Raw genomic sequence first — 12,363 nt, 5'->3', positions numbered from 1 at the left:
TAAAATTGACTTATTTTAACTGTCTTTTTATGAGTTCCATGTTTCTTTATGCTGGGCTTTTGGTGTGTTCAACCTTCCTAAGTCTATGTTAGAATAGTTGGGTGGGTAGGAGTCAAATGGATCAAAGATGGATGGGTATATGTCTTCTCATGCCCCCTGTAGTATGAATGAGAAGCCCATGTGGTTTGTACCTTGTCCAATAAACAGGGTAGTTAGATCGACTTAGTGTGAGGCTTTGTATGTGTTTCTTCATATAATGAAAGTGATTAGCACAGGTATTTACAAATGGAACTTCTCTAATAGTCCTCAGAAATGATCTGCTGGGAAAGAAGAGCAATTTGCAAATGCCTACACTATGCAACTTTCATTTAGATTCCTTTTCTCATGACTAATTGGTTATATAAGCTCTGTACTGATTAGCTCAGGAAAATGCATTTACATGTCATTGGTTTCATTCAGGTGCTTCATTTTAAGTAAACCTGATTTGTAGATACCCAAATTTATAAGGGGGAAAAAAAGATAAAATGTGAATCATTTAATTTTTGAAAGAATTTTTTAAAGAAACTTTAATGACCTCCCAAACACTCAGTGATGATCTCCCCCAAGCAATGTAAATAGACACCTACTCTGAACTTTAAAAAACTTTAAAACTCTGAGTTTTAAAATCTTGAGAGAGGGAGAGAGAGAAGGGAAGGGTCTAACCCTGGAGTCAAGAGGACCTGAGCACAAATCCAGCCTCAGACACCCAATAACTTACTGAGCTGTGATGCTGGGCAAGTCACCTCAACTCCATTGCCTTGCACAAACCAAAAAATTACAATAAAAAATAAAAATAAAAAACTTGCCAGGAGAACTGAGCCTGCGTGATTTGTCAAGAGTCAAATAGCCAGTATAGTCACAAGACTTGAACCCAAGTCTTCCTAACTCTGAGGCTAGCACTCCAATTACAGCTGCCACTTACAAAAGGATTCTTCACTTAAAATGACTAGAGGGCTCTCTAGAAAGGTCCCAAGTCTATTCAAAAATATAATTTGATCTGCCAAAGCTTCATTTGCAAACAGCCTTTCAGAAACATTGAATAAAGTGAAAGACAGCTATATTTCATTTCAGTAAGTCAGGTTCAGCAATAGGCATTCTAGAGGAGGAACCCTTCCTTGGTTAAATCAATCATTTCTTAGTAATTGGATCATTGGGATGATTAGGCCCTGCTGCCCCAAATATCTGGTTCAATTATTTTTCCCACTAGGTTGGATTCTATTCATCAAAGTCGGTTTATTACTCATAGGAAATAACTTTAGTTATTATCTTAGTCGGAAACTATTTTTTAACTCGATCACCTCCCTAATTCATTAGATGATTTTGCTTGTTTCCAGAAATAAAATCCACCCCTGAAGAACAAAGGTTTTCCTACCATGACTGTATTACAAAGCCACAATCCTATGCCAGTGGCCCCTGAAGGCAATTACAAAAGACAAGTTCATTTAGAGCAAGTGTTCAGCTAAAATCCCTTGACTTGTTAGTCACACCTTAACAGATAGGGCCCCGATCCCTAAGAATAGGAAGCAGGCTGCACAGTGAAAAGAGGAAATGACATTTAAATCTGAGGATCTGGGTTTCAAAACCTACCACCCTCCCTCAGGAGCTTGACCTAGTTCCTAAACCTCCATGGGCCACAGTTTCCTCATCAATAAACATGTGGGAGATAGACTAAATGACTTGAGGACTCTTTCAATTCTAGAAATGAGATTCTATGGTCTGAGACTACATATTTCCTGGAGATCTGAAGAGAAAGAGAAGCTACAGAAATGGTCATGAGTTGAGGGAGAGAAGACAGTCACATACAAATTTTTCAAATTTGCTATTTTTTTCTTTGGCCTTTTACTGATTGGTCTATTGACTAGTATACAGGGATAAACATAACATAGCCCTTACTCTCAGAAAGCATATTTTCTATTGAGAGAATACAACATAAAGGCAAGCAAGTAAATGCAAAATAGATGCACATTGAGAAAGTGCTAAAAACTGTGGAGAATAAGGAAAGGTCTCACATGGAAAATGGCACCTGTGCTGGACTTTGATGAGCCCAGTGAGCATTCAATTAAGACCTGCTAGAAACAAATCACCAACTAAAAGAAAAATTTTAATTGCTCTAAATCACTAATAAAGAATGAAAATTTTTGCTTCTATAAAGTTTTTGCTATAGGGTTAACTTTCCCAGTGTCACACAGCTAGGCAATTATTATCTGAGGTGAGCTTTGAACTCAGGTCCTCCTACTCAGGGCAGGTGCTCTATCCACTGAACCACCTAGCTGTCCCTTTGAAGCAAGTAAGTCTTTTTTTTTTAGATTTTTTTTCAAGGCAATGGGGTTAAGTGGCTTGCCCAAGGCCACATGGCTAGGTAATTATTAAGTGTCTGAGGTCGGATTTAAACCCAGGTACTCCTGACTCCAAAGCAAGCGCTCTATCCACTACGCCACTTAGCCACCCCTGCAAGTAAGTCTTAAATATAGGTCTTCCTAGATGAATCTCTATCTTACACCAACCTGTCTATTATGCAATAATAAAAGGAAAATATAAAGAATTTAGAAAAACAAGGGAAGACCTGTATAAACTGATGCAAAGCAAAAACAAAAAAAATCAGAGCTAGAAAACTGTTGATGACTATGTAAGAGGGGAAAAGGAAGGGGAGCCAGTCTAGATTGTTCTCCCACCCCATTTATAATGACCAGATTGTTCTCCATGATGCCTCTAGCAGCTGAGAACATATTCTCAATCACACTTGAAAAACACTGAATAAATTGAAATAAATGATGACCACAAGTCTGTTCCAAATTGGGAGACTTAGATAAAACCAAGAACTAATTCCAGGCATTTGATAGAATGGTCAGCCAGATGAAAAACTGAGGTAAATCATGTTAAGTGACTTGCTCAGGGTCACACAGCTAGCTAGTAAGTGCCTGAGGCCAGATTTGAACTCAGGAAAAGGAGTCTTCCTGATTCCAGACCCAGTGTTCTACCCACTGTACCATCCAACAGCCTTCTAACACTGATAAAAATTATCTATAAAGTCAGATAAGAGTGTTTACCATGAGGGGCCATCATGAATGTCTGTTGAATGGTGTGATTGATAGGAGGACTCATTATGTCCCTCATTCTCAAAGAAGATCAATGACATCACAAAGGTGATGTCTTGAATGGCAAGTGTATGAATTTAAGTGAGGCAGAGCTATGCAAAGTCATTATCCTCACTCCCTTTTCCAGGGACACCAGGGATTGGTGGCAGGACATAAGTCAAAATGATTGGATACTGGTGATGGCCCCAATAGGAGGACTAATGTCTCCTTGGAGGAAGAAGACCCAAGGTGCTCTACCTAGCTCTGCCACTTGCTTCCTATGTGGTCTTGAAGAAATTACTTGATCTCCATGGATTTCTGTAAAATTCTAATCTGTAAAATGTGCTGGTTGTGTTATATCCTCCTCCTCCTCCTCATCGTTATTGTTATTGTTGTTATAGCTAGCCTTTATGTAGCCCTTAACGTTTTTGAAGCATTTTATGCTGCTGTCTCATTTGATCCTTATAGCAACCCTGAAAGGAATGAAATAGTATTATTTTCATTTAACAGAAAAGGACACTGAGACTGATAGAGTTTAAACAATTTGCCCTGGGTCACAGTAGTCATCTAGCATGTATCTAAAGCTTCCTGACTTCAAGTCCAATATCTCTAAAGTTCCCTGAGCCAATTAGGTAGTTCAGTGGATTAAGCCCTCAGCCTGGAGTCAGAGGAGTCCTGAGTTCAAATGTAATCTCAGACACTAACTGTATGACCCTGAGCAAGTTGTTTAACCTCTGTTTCAGTTCTTCCACTGTAAAATGGGGGTTATAATGGGGATGTTGTTAAAATAAAGTAAGATAATGATTGTAGAGTGTTTAAAAGACTGACTGGAACATAGTAGCCCTATATCTATGCTATCTATCATTATCATCATCATTATTATTATTATTATTATTATTATTATTATTATTATTATCCATACAGATAATTTGTCCCTGTGGTGTGACTGAAGGTGCCCTGTTCCCTCTTCATAGCATCAAGTTATAATCTCTCCCCACCCCCCAATTTCGAACTTTCTGTAAGAAAAAGGGCAGAAAGTGTGTCCTAGATGGTATGGACCTATATGCAGAGGGTCTCTAGCCCCTGGAGCATAAAATCTATAAACTTTAAATTTCAATAGTCTCTTAGTACTGGCTGAGTCAATGGAAGTCACAAGAAAAATTCAAATAGCCTAAAGATTGAAAATGAATATTTTTTTTTTTTAGGATTTGTAATCCAGTTACTAAATTGTCCTGTGATTGTATATTTGTTCATTGATGTATAAAGAACATAAATATGATGTTTTTAAAATATAAATAATTGCATAGTTTTTTCATAGGATCATATAATTTTAAGATTGAAAGATTATCTAATCCAACCATGGAAGTCTATTCTATTGTTTCTGAATTTATTCAATCCCAGGATTAATTATTATAATGATTATTCTGCATTGAGGAAGGTAATAGGGAGCAGAAAATAAGGGTCAGAATCCTCAATATATATTATTGGAAAAGACAGGATGCCATCTACTGGATTATTTGAGCATGAGCGCTGCAAACCCAGAATGCAGAGAATAGTGGACAAAAATGAGAAAAAAGTATGGAACCAAGAAAAATCTCTTCCAAAGGGAAAAATATATAGATATATTTTGAAAAACAATACTGATTGTAATTTACCCTTAGGTTTTGGGGATTTTTGTACAAGATAGTGCAGTGTACATATATATATATATTGAGACTTTACCTAATTAAAGATACTTTAAGACCTATTTTGTCTAATTAAAGGGATTTTCTTGATTTGGGTTCTCAGCAATGTTCCAAATAAAGAATACTGTTACAGTGACCTCTAAATTTGTAACTATAAACCCAGTATGATAAAAGGGGCTTTTTTATTCCTGTGGTACCTAATCTGAGTCAGACCTGCCTAAAAACCATTTGTTTCAGGCCTTTCCTTCCTTTCTTCTATATCAAATTATCTGTTGACCTATTCACTTAGGATGTAATTACTAGATATTCAAGTAATTAAAAAAACTAATGGTCAATAATGAGTTAATGGCATACCTCCAAAAGATATTTATCTTTTAAAGAAGAATTATATTACAATGTCTTAACCTAATAGCAATATGGAGAGTGGGTAGGGAAAATCTCCTTTTTGGACCAAGGGTATTAGAAACATGCCACATGAGAAGTCACTTTCTTTATTCACAGGAGCATCTCACCTCAGCCATACACAAAGACATTCATATCCATGATCTTGCCATCATACGCAAATGTGCCAATTTTATGTTTTTATGTTTTTACTCTTGCCCTGCCTTCCCTTGCAAAACCCTACTCTTTTTTTTTTGTCTTCTGCAAGGCAATGGGGTTAAGTGATTTGCCCAAGGTCACACAGCTACTATCAAGTGTCTAAGGTCAAATTTGAACTCAGGTCCTCCTGACTCCAGGGCTGATGCTCTCTTCACTGGACCACCTAGCTGCCCCACAAAACCCTATTTTTATCCTCACGGTGACCTCCAATTCTTTGATCCCTCTATTCTCTCTTGGACCATCTCCCCTTTATTAATCACTCTATCCCCTTCTCTCAACTTCTATCACTTAGATGCCTTCAAATATTATCTCTTTTTTCATCCATCTCACATGATGAAATGATCTTATTCCTTACTAAGGCTAATTTTCTACCAGTTCAATGTTCCCATTCCATCCCATCTCCTCCAACAGATTTCCCTCTCCATCATCCCCTATCTTTAACTTATTTTCAGTCTCTTCTTTACTGGCTCATATCCTACTACCTGCAAAGAGACCCGTGTGCCTCAACTTAACCCCATACTCAAGGAACCCTCCATTGAACCTTCCATCCCCACTGTCATCTTGCCCTTTGTAGCTAAACTTCTCAAAAAGGACAATATACAATAGGAGCTTCCACATTTTCTCCCCTCCTAACTCCACATTTTCTCACTCTCTTAACTCCTTATGATCTGGCTTCCAACTTTATCATTCTACTGTAACTTCTCTCTGCAAAGTTATTCATAATCTCTTAGTTACCATATCTGGAGGCCTTTTTTCAATCCTCTTTGCAGCTTTTGATGCTATTGATCACCCTCTTGTCTTTGATCTCCTTTGCTGAATCCTCTTCCAGATCACACCCTCAAACTATAAATGATCCTCGAGGATCTCTCTTGGTCCTTCTCTTCGCCCTCTATACTATTTCACTTGGGGATCTCAACAGTTTCCATGGATTTAATCATCTTTATGCCAATGATTTTTAATCTACTTTTCCTATCCCAGTCTCTCTGTTGACCTCCAGCCTCCCATCTCCAACTACCTTTTTAGATATCTAGAATTGGAAGTACAGAAAACATCTTAAACTTAGCATATCCAAAACAGAATTCATTTTCTTTTCCCTTAAACCTTCCCACATTCTACTTTCCTTATTACTGTACAAGGCAATGTCATTCTCCCTGTCCTTGATGTTCACAATCTAGGAGTCACTCTGGACTCCTCACTATCTTTCACGCTACCCCTGTATCCAATCTGTAGTCAAAGCCTGTCCATTTTGCTTTGCAATATCTCTTGTAAAGGATTTCTTCTGTCCTTTGATGCTGCCACTACTCTAGTACAGACACTGATCACTCCAAATCTTGATTATTGCAATTAGCTTGCTGTTGGTCTACCTGCCTCAAATCTCTCCCCATTCCAATCTATCCTTCATTCAGCTGCTATGGTTAGGTGGCAGAGTGGATAGCACACTGAACTTGGAGTTAGGAGAACAGGAGTTCAAATCCAACTTCAGACACTTAACACTTACCAGCTGTGTGTGACTTTGGACAAGTCACTTAACCCTGATTGCCTCGCATACAGGGCCATCTCCAGGCATCCTGATTCATATCTGGCCACTGGACCCAGATGGCTCTGAGGCAGGTGATTTAGCACAGCACCCCTCACTCAAATACAGTGCACATGCTTGTCATGGCATCACCTCCCTAATGTCATGGTCTTCTTCAAGGACAAATGTCAACATCAACACAGTCATTTTCCTAAAGAGGTCTAATCATGACATACCCACTTACTCAATAAACTTCTGCAGTTTCCTATTACTTCCAGGAACAAATACAAAATGCTCAAAAGATGCTCTTTTTGGAATTCAAAGTCCTTCTTACCTAACTCCCTCCTAACTTTCCAGTCCTCTTACACCTTAACTCAGGCACATACTCTTGGATCCAGTGACACTGGCCTCCTGGCAACTCCCCAAACAAGACCTACTCTTGGTCCTGGGCATTTTCTCTGGTGGTACCTCATGCCTAGAAGACTCTCTTCCTCCTCCACTCCAACCATGACCTCCCTGGCTTTTGTCATGGTTGTTCAATCATTCAGTTATGTCTGACTCTTTTGTCACCCTGTGGACCAAGTATCCATGATATTTTTTTGGCAAAGATACTGGAGTTATTTATTATTCATTTCCTTCTCTAGTGGATTAAGGCAAACAGAGGTTAAGTGACTTACCCAGAGACACACAACTAGTCTCTAAGGCCAGATTCAAACTCAAGGTGTTCCTGATGTTAGGCCCAGAGTTCTATCCAATGAGCCACCTAGCTTTCTTTTGGTCTCAATTTAAATCCATTCTATAGGATACCTTTTCCAAACCCTTTTAATTCTAGGGCCTTCCCTCCATGTATTATATTTGTTTGCATGTTGTCTCCCCTATTAAATATAAGCTCCTTAAGAACAGGGACTGTCTTTTGTCTCTGTATCTCTAGAATATCTGTAAAATGATGTTTGGCACACAACAGACATTTAATAAATGTTCATTGTTTGATGGACTGATCAGCCCTGTCTATATGAATGAGATGGAGGGAGAAGGGACACTGCTCACCAGGGAATTTGAAGAGAGAAAATGTGGAACACAAATGATGTATCTGAAATGACAAAATGTGTTAAGTAAAACTACTTGAATATGAAATAGAATTGTAGAATTGGAAAAAACACCTGTTCTCACATACAAGCACATGGATTCAAATCCCTTGTCCAGTGCCTATTACCTATGTGACTTTAGGCAAGTCATATGGCCTCTCTAGGTCTCAGGTCCCTCAGTTTCTTCATCATGAAATGATTGGAGCCAAGTTCAATAACCTCTGAGGTCCCTTCCAGCTCTAGATATATGTATGACTCTATGATCATCCATTGGAATGTGTTCATCAAGGATCACCTGTATATGCCATAAAATGTGGAAGACAAGGGTCATCTGAGCTCCACCAGCCCCTGAGCCTTCACATAGAGTAGATGGGGCCTTGGACCTTAGATTAGGAGAGATGCCACCCTGTCTGTCACACTATTGTATGACAATGAGCAAATCACTTAACCTTTCTGAGATAGTTTCCTCATCTGTAAAGTGGGTATGTAATTGTGAATATTCAATGATAAGGCATGAAGCTATAGAAATACCAGCTTTTATTTTCTCCCTAAGAATTCCCATAGCCAAGGGCTCTCAGGTCCCCAACTCAACATTCTTTCTGGGAAGCCCTTTGAAAAGATCAGTTTTTATTACATAATGAAGATAAAAATAATATTGTATTGGGTGGTTCAGTTCAACACCACTTTGGAACACTTGCCCAAATATAATCATACAGAAATGCACATATGCTTGCTTACAGACTACCAAATATAGACATTCACAATCATACTAGAATTTTAGAGACACTGGCCCTTTCCTGACCCAAATTCTTGACTTCATGTCCAGCCCCATAAAACATTTCCACTTTCTTCCCTTCTCCTTACCAATTACTCTACCTACACTTAGATTCTGGAAACCAGAGTCCATGAAGTCAAGAAGGCCAAAACTAAAACTCCTGTCCAATAGTAATGGCTCAACTCTGGGGATTAACAGTTGCCTTTTGGGCACTATGAGAAGTTATCTGGCCTTGCTCTCTGCCAATAATGGAGTAGAGTGAATTCAGGGACAAAGAAAGGAGACTTAAATGTATCTTAGGTTACATGTGCTTGAGCATACACATAGACACTTGTGCATGCAATTGTGTCTTAAGTTTCTGAGAGCATGTGTAGTTTTCCTGAGTTTTTCTTGCCCATTGATGAAAATGGATGGGAGAGGAGAACTAGGACTTTGGAAAATATATTCTTGATTAAAATAACAGGAAATAGAGGAAAAGATCTAGAGAGCATAGTAGGTGAGAATGTATCTGTGGGGTTGTAGTGAGGTGTCTTTTTAGGCTGAAACCTGTCATGGTTTGACCACTGCAAGCTTCACTATGTGACCCACGCCTTTAAGACTGGACCTGTTTCCCCATCAATGTAAATATAATTTGATTCAGATTTCAAGGAGTCAGATACAATAACTTTCTCTCAGTTGCAGGTACAGTGGAGAAAACTGAACCAAAAGAAATAACCAGGGAAATAACTGGAGAAAGCTTAACCATATTATATTCTGATCTCTTTATCTGGAGGCAGCTAGGCAGCACATTATATAGAGAACTTGGCCTGAAGTCAGGAAAACTTATCTTCCTGAGTTCAAATCTGGCCTCAGATAGATATTAGCTGTGTGACCCTGGATAAGTCACTTAACCCTAATTGCCTCAGTTTCCTCATCTGTAAGATGAGTTGGAGAAGGAAATGACAAAGGATCCCAGGATCTCTACCAAGAAAGCCCCAAATGGGGTCATGATGAGTTCCACCCAACTGAACATTGTCATTCATGAATATGGTCCTCACTCATTGGCTACTCCTAGTCCTTCCAATGCTGTCAGAGTCAGGTTTGGAGCAGTGAATAACAATATTTATAGCCCAATCCTTGGAGAAGTATCCCCTATTGGATTTAACTGGTATCTTTGAGATATAATCTCTATCTGTGTGGTTCAAGTGTGGTTCAATGCAAAGAGGGCTGCTTCTGGAGGTAGAGAATTTAGGTTCAAATCCTTCTGGCCCCTACTGCTTTGGAAAATTGATTAATTTTTCTGGGACTCAATTTCCTCCTCTGTAAAATGGGAAGGAGGGTTAGAATAGCTGGTCATTGAAGTCTATGATCATAGGTCATGTGAGTAAATTTTAGGATTCTGTGCTAATGACAGGATGTTACAAAAGAGCACACTGTCCTCTAAGAACTCTAATGAGAAGATGGGATCAGTGAAAAATGAAAGTGAATGAGAAGGCATTGTAAAACTAAGAGACTGTGAGGGGCTTATTGAAGGTAAAAAACTGCACTATAATATACACAATAGGGAAGACAATGACAGATTTAAATGTGTTTGTCCAGAAGTCAATAGATGTCATGAAATGTTTAATGAAAAAAAAATTTAACCTGGAAAAAAGCAAGCTTGAAGGGTAATAATATTTGAAGGATTCTCATGTAGAAAAGAAATTAGACTTCTTTGTTGCTACAGAAAGAGCTTAGAACAATGAATGGAAATTTTAGAGAGCATAAGTTTCAGGTTAATATAAGGAAGAGTTTTTGAACTAGAGTTGGAGAGGTCCTGAGTGACCCATCACCGGAAGTATTCAAGGAAAGGCTAGATAAGCACATGGCAGAATTATTGTTCTAATTGACCAGGTAGGACTCAGTCCTCTAAGGAAAACAAAGGCTTTATGGTTTGCCCAAGCTTATATAACTCTGAGATTCAGCCAGGACTAGGACTGAAAGTCTTTTGAATTGAGTTCCATTATCTACAGAATTCCCAGTCATTACATCTATCTTTGGGTGGAGTGAGAGAGGCACAGGGGGAGACAAAGACAAAGAGAGGGTGGTAATGATGGGGGGGGGGGGGGTGAGAGGGATGCAGTAGTCACCTATCCTGCTAAATCTAGCCAGACCCAGACTAGATTATTTCCCATCCTCTCCAAATCTTTATTTTGGTCATCAGGCCAGCAGCCCTGCTTCCACTCATTTACCTATTCCTTTCCTCGTTTTAGGAATAATAATCAAAGCATACACTATTCCTTCTGGAAAGTTGAGTAGGACTCTTCAACATTCTTGGGACCTCCCAGAACCTTTCCTGGCCTCCACTTCTCTTTGTGTTGATTCCCTCTAGTAGAATGTAAGCTTCTTGAGGGCAGGTAGTTTTTTGCATTTGTTTCTCCAGAGCTTAACACAGTGCCCAGCAAACAGCAAGGACTTAATACATGGAGTCTGGAAGATTCAAGTTCAAATCCAGTCTCATACATTTATGAGATTGAATTTGAGTATACCCATATCCTAACTATGTGAAGTCACTTAATCTTTGTTCTCAATTGTAAAAGAGGGCTATCAAGGGCACCTCCCTAACAGATTGTTGTGAGGATTAAATGTAATATTTGTAAAGTACTTAGCACCTATAGTAGGTTACTAATAAATGCTTATTCCTTTCCTTCACTCATTCATTGAAGTAACCACCTGTGTAATAGCCAAACATTTGGAGGTGCTATGCGAGTAATGCCAAAAGACATGAGGAGCTTTACTCTGACAGGATTTATCTTTTAGTTTAAAACAATCAGATATTATATAGCAGTGTGAGTCAAACACCAAATTAAGTCACACAGTGTCATAGGGAAGAATTTGGGAGAAGAGAAAGATCTCTTTGGTCTAGAGACAGTTCACATTTCTCTGGTGCTGATAAACATTGACAAATAATTTACCTTGGGTAAACCCTGGGAAGGAGGTGGTTAAATGAATTACTCTCATTTCACAGGTGAATAAACTGAAGATGAGGGAGGCAAAATGATTTCCCCAATGTCATATGACTAGTTAAAGTGTCTCTTGGAGGATGTAGGATCTGAGTTGGGCATTAAAGGACAGGCAGGATTTGACTAAGGAATGGTCTTCTGGGGAGGGGACACATCTCAGCACATTTTTACTATTGGGAGACAGGAAAAGCAAAAGCCATGTTCTGGAGACAGTGAGTAGATCAAGTTCAGTTATCCAAGGTGAATTCTTCCAAGTCTTTGTCCTGTCCACCCCGACTCCTCCCTCATAATTCTCAGTTTCCCAGAGTTAGGAGAATATAGACTATAGGAAAACTTAAAAACTGTTGCTTGTTACTCTCCCCTAAATATTGCTTCCAACTTCTAAGACATATAACTAAACACAAAATAGTCACAAGGCACCAAAAATAAGTGCATTTATATGAAACAATATTAAGATATCCTTTGTACCCCTTCAGTCTGATGCTGGCCTTGGGACCTCTGCCTCTGGGTGAGGCTGTCTTCTGAGAAGGGATTTTTGGTATCCTGAGAAAGTTCCTGGTGTAAAAAAACAGACCTGACTTTATAATGAATTCCCTAATACAGAAAAG

Source organism: Macrotis lagotis, chromosome 1 (assembly GCF_037893015.1).
Source record: "Macrotis lagotis isolate mMagLag1 chromosome 1, bilby.v1.9.chrom.fasta, whole genome shotgun sequence".
NCBI lineage: Eukaryota > Metazoa > Chordata > Mammalia > Peramelemorphia > Peramelidae > Macrotis > Macrotis lagotis.
This window is presented reverse-complemented; position numbering follows the sequence as displayed.